The sequence below is a fragment of the Miscanthus floridulus genome, chromosome 19 (genome assembly GCF_019320115.1).
Source record: "Miscanthus floridulus cultivar M001 chromosome 19, ASM1932011v1, whole genome shotgun sequence".
Taxonomy (NCBI): domain Eukaryota; kingdom Viridiplantae; phylum Streptophyta; class Magnoliopsida; order Poales; family Poaceae; genus Miscanthus; species Miscanthus floridulus.
In genome coordinates, this window is record NC_089598.1 from 47,472,635 (window position 1) to 47,483,645 (window position 11,011).

At 42.6% G+C, this 11,011-nt stretch overlaps 1 pseudogene; it reads left to right on the forward strand.

Moving 5' to 3' along the window:
• Window positions 1-1,577: 1,577 nt before the first annotated feature.
• Window positions 1,578-7,545, forward strand: LOC136528122 (uncharacterized; annotated as a pseudogene).
• Window positions 7,546-11,011: the final 3,466 nt, after the last annotated feature.

Here is an 11,011-nt window from a genome sequence, read left to right on the forward strand (position 1 = left end):
TTAGCACTCTACTAGATCCTAAATCCATATGCAATGAGTTAGAGCATCTAGTGGCACTTTGATAAACGCATTTCGATACGAGTTTCACCCCTCTTAATAGTACGACTATTGATCCTAAATATGATCACACTCACTAAGTGTTTCGATCACTAAAATAAAATGGGTCTTACGACTTATACATTTGCCTTGAGCCTTTTGTTTTCTCTTTCTTCTTTTCAAGTCCAAGCACTTGATCATCACCATGGTATCGCCATCATCATATCATGATCTTCATTTACTTCACCACTTGGAATGTGCTACCTATCTCATGATTACTTAATAAACTAGGTTAGCACTTAGGGTTTCATCAATTCACCAAAACCAAACTAGAACTTTCAGAAGCGCTCGTAGTTGGCTCGATCATTTGAACTCAGGTACTGAATAATAATTAGTACCTAGGGTAATACATACTCTAGGTACTGAATAATAATCAGTACCCAGGGTAATACATATAATATTAGATTGATAGAAGGTTGGAGGAACACATTATCGTACTTTGCGGAAGATAGCAAGAGATGCTTATGCAATTCGTATTACTACAGTTCATTCAGAATTTGCATTCAGCACCAGCGGGCAACATTGCAACAGACTTACTTGTCACATGTCGGAGGCTCTAATGTGCTACTAGGATTGGATCCAAAATAAATACAAAAGTACATCTTTTGGTCTTGCAATTCATATTTTTCCTTCTTTATTAGTTCATACTACATACTGTAGTAATTTGGAACAGAGGGGGTACATAGGAATTGGTTAACGATGAAGAGCAGCCTGCTAGCTTTTGGTCTATTCTTACTAACGAATCTACATCATTAACAAACTTATTAATATAAGGGGGAATTCCTTGTTTATTATTAAAAAAGATCGCAATGTCCTATATGTCTCTGAAAAAGTTCAGCAGTCTTCAGCGTCACTGCCCCGACTTTTTTGTGCCCTCTATACCACTACCGTCAGTTTGGGCTCTAACGCCGTCAAACTGTAGGTGTGAAAAGTAAAAATACCCTTAAGTCTAAATATATCATTAATTCTTTTGAGCATCTTAACGACTTCAAATGAAAAACTCAAAACTAGAAAGTTGTAGATCTCGTTGGGATCTATAATTTTTATATAAAAATTATCTTCATTTAATTCCATAAAAAATATGATTTGATATGATTAATATATTTTAGAAAAAATATATCTTTTTTCAGAATTAAATGAAAATAATTTTTATATAGAAATTATAGATCCCGACGAAATCTACAACTTTCTAGTTTTGAGTTTTTTATTTGAAGTCGTTAAGATGCTCAAAAAAATTAATGACATATTTAGACTTAATGGTATTTTCGATTTTTTACACCTGCAGTTTGACGGCGTTAGAGCCCAAACTGACGGAAGTGGCATAGAGGCATAAAAAAAATTGGAGCATTAACGCTGAAGATCGCTGAATTTTTTTGAGAGACACCGGGACATTACAATTTTTTTTATGTCACAGGGAATTCCCCCTTGATATAACCAAACTTATTAACCAAAAAAAAAAAGCTACTAACAGACCAGCTTCCCGTCCCCGCGCAGAATTCCCCCACCTTCGCCGGTCTACGAACGGGGAGCGAGTGAACGGCACACCTCTCTCGACCACGACAGGCCGACCTCAGAAAGCGAAGGCCACCGTGTTGTCCCGCCGCCCGCCCCGCCGCGCGCGTCGAAACTGCTGGTGAGCTCCTCTTCCATCACCACCGCCGCTGTTACGACTCCCGTAATCCCTAGATTGCAGCGCCCCCCAGTTCGCCTCGCCCTCGGAATGTGGAAACCCTAGCCACCGTCGCCTGCCTATGCGCCCGCGTTATTGTCTGGATTTATGATTCTTCGCCTATCTTGCAGAATTGGGAAAAACCACGAATGGAGGGTGCCGCGACGGAGAATGCAGCGGTGCCCGTGGCAGCGGCGGCCCCGGAAGCCGCTGTCCACTCGGATCAGCGCGTGGAGAGTGGTGCGGTGGTGGAGGACTCTGCGGCGTCCACGGTGGCTCCAGAGTCAACTTCTGACGCAGATCAGGCTATCGAGGATGCAGCCCCGGAGGACGGGGTGGACGAGTAAGTGATGCAGATTTATGTGACAGCTATTGCTTTGTATCACTGTATGTGCATTCTTCGATGATGGTTCTGTATAAAATCTCGATTTGCTTTATAGAGTACTATGAAGATGTCCGTGTGATGCAATTGATGTCACCAGGGATACATCCATCCTAGTTTTGCACGATTTCTCATTGAGAAGGATGTTCATTTGAAGCAAAATCTTATAAGCATGTACAAGCAAATAGCCCTAAATGCGACCAAAGTGGAAGGGTGACGAAGAGAGTTCCCTTTGCGATTGGATCAAAACGTGGGCATGGCCTGGTTCATTGCACAGACATTGGACAAGTGTGCCTTTCTTTTTACCCCTGTGCTGTGGTATCTCTTTGACTCTGCACAGCTTGCATTGAAATGCTAAATTTCAGCAGAAATTTGGAGACCTTTTAGCTTGATGTTTTTTTTTCTCTCGAAAATGCTGGAGAACTGCATGTGCATTATAGACTTGAAAGAAAATGGGCACAAGGGTGGCAAAAAGGATTACCAAAAATAAAGCACAAGAAAAAGGAACAGAAGGGGGGGGGGGGGGGGGGGTTGGGGGCGGTGTCAAAGAGCAAAGGAGATCTTTTACCTTTATGTTGTCATCCCATTTTTGCATCATATGGTTCTTTTGCAATCCGCAAAGTGAAGGGCGGGCCTGGTGCAAGCGGTAGAGTCTTACCGCCTGTGACCGGAAGGTCCCGGGTTCGAGTCGCGGTCTCCTCACATTGCACATGCGAGGGTAAGGCTTGCCACTGACACCTTTCCCCAGACCCTGCACAGAGCGGGAGCTCTCTGCACTGGGTACTGCCCTTTTTTTTATGGCTCTTTTGCAATCCAGATCACCAAGCATGAAAGCACCATTCCCAATTTCTCGTTCAAGATATATTTTTTTCAAATTTATTAGATTGCATAGTGATTTTTTAATCTTGTAATTTTGAAACTCTTGATCCAGTCTAAGTCAAGTAGTTTCTTCTTTCGTCATAATGTCAAAAAAATAATTTCATTAAAAAACAGGTTTGCTTCCTAGTTCTTACACAACATGGTATCCAAAATAAACTTCAGCCGTGCATTGCTAAACATAATTTGGGGTCAATCTTTTCATATACATGGCCATACCAAAAACCAAATATTCACTCAGATGCTATTGAAATTCAAATGGTTACTGCATTTTCCTCATGGCAACACCTTTTTTGACGCAGTGGAAAGTTTTGCATGGACTCGAAATTATCCAGGAATTACAGCACGTCCACTTTGGCCAGGGTTCTTGTTTTCTTCCATGTTTAAATTGCATCTCTTTGGCTCATTGTTTGTTTTAATATGGTAGGATAGCATAAACATTGCTGGTCTTCGTCTCCAATTTTGTTTACTGAATTTGACTCTAATTTTACTTTGCTTATGTGCAATGCATTTTCATTTCAGGGATACAGTGACAAATGTTGATGTCAGTCCTGAGGACATGAGAAACATCATTAAAGTTATAGCTGACACCGGAAAGTTCTGGTATTAAACTTCTCCTATACTGCTTCATAGTTTCTATTCATGGATGAGTTTTCTGTTCTTTTGGAGTTTTAAGTTTTGACACTGTGAGTGCCTCCATCATTTTGCACAAAAAATAGTTTATTGCCTCATTTAAACTGATTGTGTATGTGTTTCATGGTCTTTGAGTAGAATCTGTTGTAAAATGCTAACCAGGCATGTACCAGGACACTAGGGTAGCGTTTGGTTGGGAGTCAAAGTGGGGTGGGATGGTCCTGACTCTGGTTCGTGGGACGGGATGGCTCCATTCTATGTTTGGTTGAGGAGGGATGGGATGGTCCGTTTTCTGTTTGGATCAAAGACAACAAAAGTGGGATTTGCTACTGACAGGTGGGACCCAATTGTCAGTTTTTTTTTTTCATTTTTTGTCTCCTTTTCTTTCTCCTCTCCTTATCTCTTCATCCCAACCGCATGGAGTCGCAGTCTCGCACACGGGTACGGCGCCGCCTGGCTTCCCCAATCTGCAGTGAGCTCGCCCCGTGCCTTCTTCCCCCACGCTCGCGCTCACCCACGAGGCAGCGGCGCTCGCCCATGAGGCAGCCCGCGAGGTGGCATGCTTGCCCATGAGACGGCGACGCTCGGCTGCGAGGTGGGCCGTGAGGCTTCATGCTCGCGCTCGCCCACGAGGAGGCCCACGAGGCGGCGGCGCTCGCTCGCGCGGCGGTCCTCGAGGCGGCGTGCTTGCCCCCGTTGGGTTCCTTCGTCTTCGAGCTCCTCTGTGCGTCGTCGTTCTTCCTTGCATCCTCTCCCGCGCGCCTGTCCTTCCTCCCATCCTCTCCCACGCGCCGTTCGTGAGCGAGCGCACCTCCTCTCTTGTTCTTCTTCCTCGCCAGCGCTCGTCCCACTTGGGCTGCCCCCGTCCCCTCGATTTCGTGGGACAGGGACGCCCCGGATCTGAGCCGAATATTCCGTCTCGGGACCGACCCGCCTCTGGCTGCCCCTCATCCAAACACCCCTTATCCTAGGACCGTCCCATCCCATCCCATTTGATCCTCGGAACCAAACACTACCTAGGTTGATTATGTTTCTTGCATTTTGTTTTATAAAAATGCATTCTTGCTGCATCCAGAATACTGGGACAAAAGATTGGAGCAGAACATTTATACTTGTGACTAACTCCTTTGCAGGCATGACTGGAGGTTCCTCAAGAGTGTACTGTCTATTCAACTGAAGCAGGTATGTGTATTGGGTTTGGGTATGTTGGCTGTAGTGCGTGGTGATTTGTGTTGTGTATGTTTATCATCTAAACTGATGTTCATCATGTGAAGGTCTTGGATGAATATTTTGAGGTTGAAATGGTGAGCCAAAATGATGGGCAACAGAGGTATTTCTCAGAGCTATTTAGCCAGCTCAATGGTGGTACGACCTTCACACTTATTTTGTGCTATAAAGTTCGAGTAAATTTTGGTTGTTGTAGTGTATATGTATTTCTGAATATTTTCAAGGTGGAATAGACCTATTATCCTGGTTGACTGTAGATATCAAATTCGTCTTCCTTTGCCCTTTGAGTTATGCAGTAGCTCATGTTCTTAGCTGTGCATAGATATAGCTTATTTTGGTTGTTATGAACTTGGAGCATTGAAATAGTACTCTTCCATGTATTGGAAGCTAGACACTCTAATCTGCACTGATGCCTTGTGATTGGCTGGTTCAAAGATTCAATGGATATTATTGGTAAAAGAACTAGTGCTTGAAATTATTGGTGTCGCGCCTCTTGCATGAGTTTCCAACTGAAAGTTGGTGTAATGGTGCTTTTATATTTATGTGATATAGCTACATCATACTCCTGTTCTTTTATTACTTCCTGTAGAACATTATTAAGTTGAGAATAGCATTTCATGGACCTTCTACTTGTTTGTTAACATTGCAAAAGCATTTAAATATATGATTAGACCAACTAGGTACTTGAAAGCTGGTGGTGGGTTTTTCATTGCAGCTCATACAAGGCCTACTTGCACATCAGCTAATTTATTTCTTACAGATAATTAGAGATAACTCCTTTTGTGGACTAGTTGCAATACTTGTTTTTGGACTATTTGCAAATATGTGATTGTTTGTTGAATTACTTTGCAGCCCTCGAGAGGTTTGAAGAGGGTCCTCCATTCACACTGCAAAGGCTTTGTGAGGTGAGACTTTCCCCCTCCATTTTGCTTCTAAAACTTGTCCTAGAAATTTAGAGGGTGTTTGGTTTGAGGAATCAAACCATTCTAGATGAGGTGGTGCATCATGAATCCATTCATCAAATTTGATGGAATGACTACATTCCTCATACTAGTACTAATTAGTAGCTTGTGAGGAATGAGGTGATGATGTGTCAACCCATTCCATTCCATAAACCAAACAAAAAAGTGAGAAGTGAGAAGATGATGGACTAACCCATTCCTCAAACCAAACACCATATTAATGTCAGTGACACAGTTACATTTTCATTTATACCTTTCATTCATCCTATTTCGAAGCAAATAGTCTTACATTAGTTTCCATTGACAGATTTTGTTGGATCCAAAAGGAACATATACAAAATTATCAAAGCTTGCATTAGGCCCTGGAGAAGGTTTGTCAGTTGAGCTTTCACTATTGCTTAGATATCAGTACCAATGTACCATGCAGTTCTTAGCTATGTTATCGTGTACTCTGAGTTTGCCCTATTGATCTAAAGTGCAAGTTTTTTACTTGTTGGTTTACCACCTAAAGTGAAAATAATGTACCTTGGTTTGAGTTATGATTTTTTGAAACAACATTGAGTGCACCTTGATAACAAAGATCAATTAATTTACAATGCAGCAGTTGCTACAGTTCTTCTGTAAGTAAGAAAGACAAAATAAGGTTTCCCATGTCTTGGTGGACATTAAGTTGAGAGTTTATCTGCTGACAGTTTTTTTTCATTCATTATGTTTGTGTTCTTATATTTGTTCTGAAACATTCATTGCCAACTATGGTCTCTCTTGTTTGTAGAATCTCCTAGTTACATCTACAATAACCAAGTGCACTGATCCATATCCAGCTGCTCATGGGCTGCCATGTTCAGATTGCACACAAATTACAGAAAATTCTGGGCCTGCTGATGTAGAGTCAATGAGCACACCTGAGCATACAACAGCAGTACCAAATGGAACAGAGCATGTAGCAGGTGATGGTGACGAAGAGATGGCTGATGCAGAAGCTGAGGAATCATCTGGTAGCCACGATGTAGAGATGCAGGAGGACAAGCCTGATCAGGTTGATAATGTTAATTCCGATGCTAATCCTGGTGCTGCAGCTGCTCCTGAAGCAGTTAATGCCAGTGAATCCACATCGCAGCCACAAAGTTGAGCTTGCTAGAAAAGAAAGTCATAGAACCAAGTTTCTAGTACAGCTGTCCATTTAGCAATCTGCGTGTTGCTCACCAACTCTTGGGATCCGCTTTCCTCGCCTCCTCAAACAACCAGAAAGGGAATGTGGATTCAGAAGGTTACAGGGATTAGCTGATCTTACTAGATGTTGGTCATGCCTGAAACACTTCAAACTTTCCAGGAAATGCCTTACTCAAAAAGGCCATGGTATGTTTTGATCAATTGTACCTTTGTTTCTGAGGCACCACATTGGTTAGAAAGTCTGTGTATGGGTTGCCAAAATCCATGAAAGATGAGTAAAATGAATATCTTCACTCTCTACTGAACTTATGATGTATCATGAGAAAGTGAATTTCATGCACGTCTTGCCCCCTGTCTACTCCAGTATTTATTAGTGAACCCTGCACAGAATCTGTCATTCCATCATTCATTTGTAATGACTTTGCCCTGATGCCTCAAGCAGGCATCAAACATTTTGTACCACGGATTGTCCATGCCTGCTACAATGTCCTTTAGAAGCTACTTAGTCATTGCTGATGTGCACTAGATTAATGATAATGCTAAATTTGTCTTCAATTTCTAGTTTCCTAGTCCGAGCAAATATTTATCTTTGCTTGAAAGGTCAACAAGTCATAGTGTTTATTCCTTACCATGAGAGAATTCATCATAACCTAAAAGAATACATCAATTTCTTTGTTCACAAGTGCACGTCAGGCTATCTATCTTATGCTTTCTTCCCCATATCAGGTGGTGGAGATCGATAGTCAAATGTGAAATGTAGCTATGATGTGGTGCAATGGTTCATGTTGCTATCAACTGGTGACGCGTTTGTGTTGGTTTTGGATTGGTTCTTTGGTTGGGTGTAGGGCGACAATGTAGCGGCGTTATAATGACTGGATGTCTACCTTGGCTAAATTTTCTACTTATTCTTTGTTTCTTTAAATGGGTATATGTTGTCTTTGGTCATGGCACCTGGTGAGTAGTTTGGTGTCAACTGCTGCAATTTCTGGCGAAGTCATGGGTAGTGGCTTCTGTTATACAGTAATAATTTTATTTTAAAACATTGATATGGGTCTTAACGAATGCAAGTTTAGTTGGTTCATTGTTATTAGGTTATAATATGTTGTTTGGTTAAGAAAATATATTGTGACGGAGGCGTTTGTTTTATAACTTGACACCAATTTGTTTCCACCTCCACGTTTAACTTCTCAAGATTCACATGGATGTTCTTTTTGAATGACAAGAGTGAAGTCTTCAACATATTCAAATCTTTCATAGAGAGGGTTGAGAATGAGTTTGAATTGAAAATAAAAAAAAGTAAAAAGTGACAATGATAGTAAATTCAAGAATACATGAAATGGATAAGTTGTGTCGTAAGGTGAGATCAAACATGAGTTTTTGATCAAATACACTCCACAATGAGATGAAAGAAGGAATATGACTCTAATTTATATGTCAAGGTCTATACTTAGCGAATACAATGTGACTAACTCTTTTTTGGCAAAGCAATCAATATCGCTTGTCATGCAAGTAATAGGCTCTATTGTCCATATTAGTGTTGATTGAAAGGAACCAAAATGTTTCATACTTTCGGGTATTTGGTTATGCATGCTATATTCGCAAGAAAGACACAATATTGAACAAATTTGAGAGAAAGTGTAATGAGGGATTTCTTGGTTACTCCTCGAGTAGCAAGGCATACATAGTGTACAACAAGACACATGGTATTATTGAGGAGTTTAATGATGTGGAGCTTGAAAGCATCTAGGCCTCTAGTTGGGTTTCGGTGATTAATAACAATACGTGATTACTGTGACTAACGTGTGTTTTGCAGAAATAATTAAGTTAGGTCACGGTAATGGAGATCGAATGGGTAATCATGGTTGTCATGCCCCTACGATGGAAATCATTTCGGTTTTCAAAGGATGGACGACAAGGTTAAGGATGAACTAGTTTTAAGTGTCGATTGGAGTTGGAGAGACACTTAGAGTAGTTTAGGACTTTGTTTTTCCTTTGGTCGTACTATTAAGGGGGGTATGAACGGGTAGTTTGACCTAGGTGAGTCTAGTGAGTTAGGTGTGGTGCACACTTGTTAAAACTAGCACTAGGCAGCTCCATAACAGCCCTTTGATCCAATGGAGCAAACTTCATTCACATATGATCGAGAGTTGGAAGTGAATGAAAGGTCAAATACTGACCGGACACTGGCTCCGGTGTGACCGGACGCTGGCTCAGGGTCCGGTCAGTTCATTTGACCAAGGTGAAAGCATCTAGAAGTGACCGAACGCTGAGAGGTCATGTGACCGGACGCTGAGGGCCAGCGTCCGGTCGACTCTAGTAAGGTCCCAGAGAGGGAGAATCCTAATCGGACGTGTCCGGTCAATGCTGACCGGACGTTGATCAGGTTCCGGCTACTGACCGGACGCTGCTCAGCATGTGACTAGACTCTAGGGGTCCAGCGTCCGATCGACATCAGTAAGGTTCCAGTGAGGGGAAAACGTGACCGGATGCGTCCGGTCAGTGCTGACCGGACGCTAACCAGCGTCCGGTCAACACTTAACCACTGGAGTTCGGGGTGTACTGACCGGAGCGTTCGGTCAACATGACCGGAGCGTCCGATCACCCCGCAGAGGCACATAACGGTTCGTTTTTCAGCCGGTGTTATAAATACAACATCCACTCGTGTGTGGGGGTACTTTTGCTCATTCCAACAGCTGAGAAACACGTTTGAGAGTGCCAAGAAGAGTAAGGTCCTAGTGAGGTGATTGAGATTTGAGAATCCCAAAGAGAGCCCTCATTAGTGAAGATCAAGAGTAGCAAAGTGTGCATCCACCCTTCTCATTAGGCTTGTCATGGTCAAGTGAGAGTTTGTGCTTGTTACTCTTGGTGATCGCCATCACCTAGACGGCTTGGTGGTGATTGGGAGTTTGGTGATCATCCGGCGGAGCTTGTGGGTGACCCAACTCAAGTTGTGAGCGGTTGTGGGTGATTCACCCCGACGGAGTGTCGAAGAATCAACCCGTAGAGAGCACTTGATCCTTGCGCGGATCAAGGGGGAGCTACACCCTTATGCGGGTGCTCCAACGAGGACTAGTGGGGAGTGGTGACTCTCCGATACCTCGGCGAAACATCGCCGCGTTCCTTCTCCTCTCTTTACTTTAAGCATTTACTTTGAGCAATTCATTACTTGTCATTTATATTCCTAGAATTGCCATACTAGAGTAGGATTGGAACTTAGGGTGCTAAACTTTTATGCGTTAGATCAATAGAAACACTTTCTAGGCATAAGAGGTTAATTGGGCTAACCATAGGTTTTGATTATTGCAAAGAAATTTATAATTAGCCTAATTCACCCCCCTCTTGGGCATCTTGATCCTTTCAATTGGTATCAGAGCCTCGTGCTCACGTATTTAGGCTTAACCGCCTAGAGCAAGATGTCTCACGGGGATGGACCTCCTCTTATCTTTGAGGGAGACGATTTTCCTTATTGAAAAATTCGCATGGAGGCGTATCTAGAAGCTCTAGATGTTGGTATTCTTAGAGCCGCCTCACAAGGCTTCCCAAAACCTCGGAATGCTACTCACCTACAAGGCGATGAGGTGAATTACGAGAAGTGGAATGTAAAGGCTAGAAACACCATCTTTAGAGGCCTTTGCAAAGATGTGTTCAATCGGATGAGGAACCACAAAGACGCCTATGCACTATGGTCGGACGTTTGTGCGCTCCATGAGGGAACTAAGAGTGAGCGTGAGGAACGCTATCATCTTGTCATGAAAAAGCTCAACTCTTTTGAAATGCTTCCTAAAGAATGTGCTAATAAAATGTATTCACGTTTGAATGTTCTTGTAGAGGAAGTCAATGGGCTTGGACTCACTCAAATGCAACCATCCGATGTTGTAAGAAAGATCTTGAGTGTCCTCCCCATTGACAAATATGGGCATATTGTGATTGTGCTACATCAAGGTGATCTTTTCACCGCTACACCGACACAAATCTTGGGGAAGATCAATACTCTTG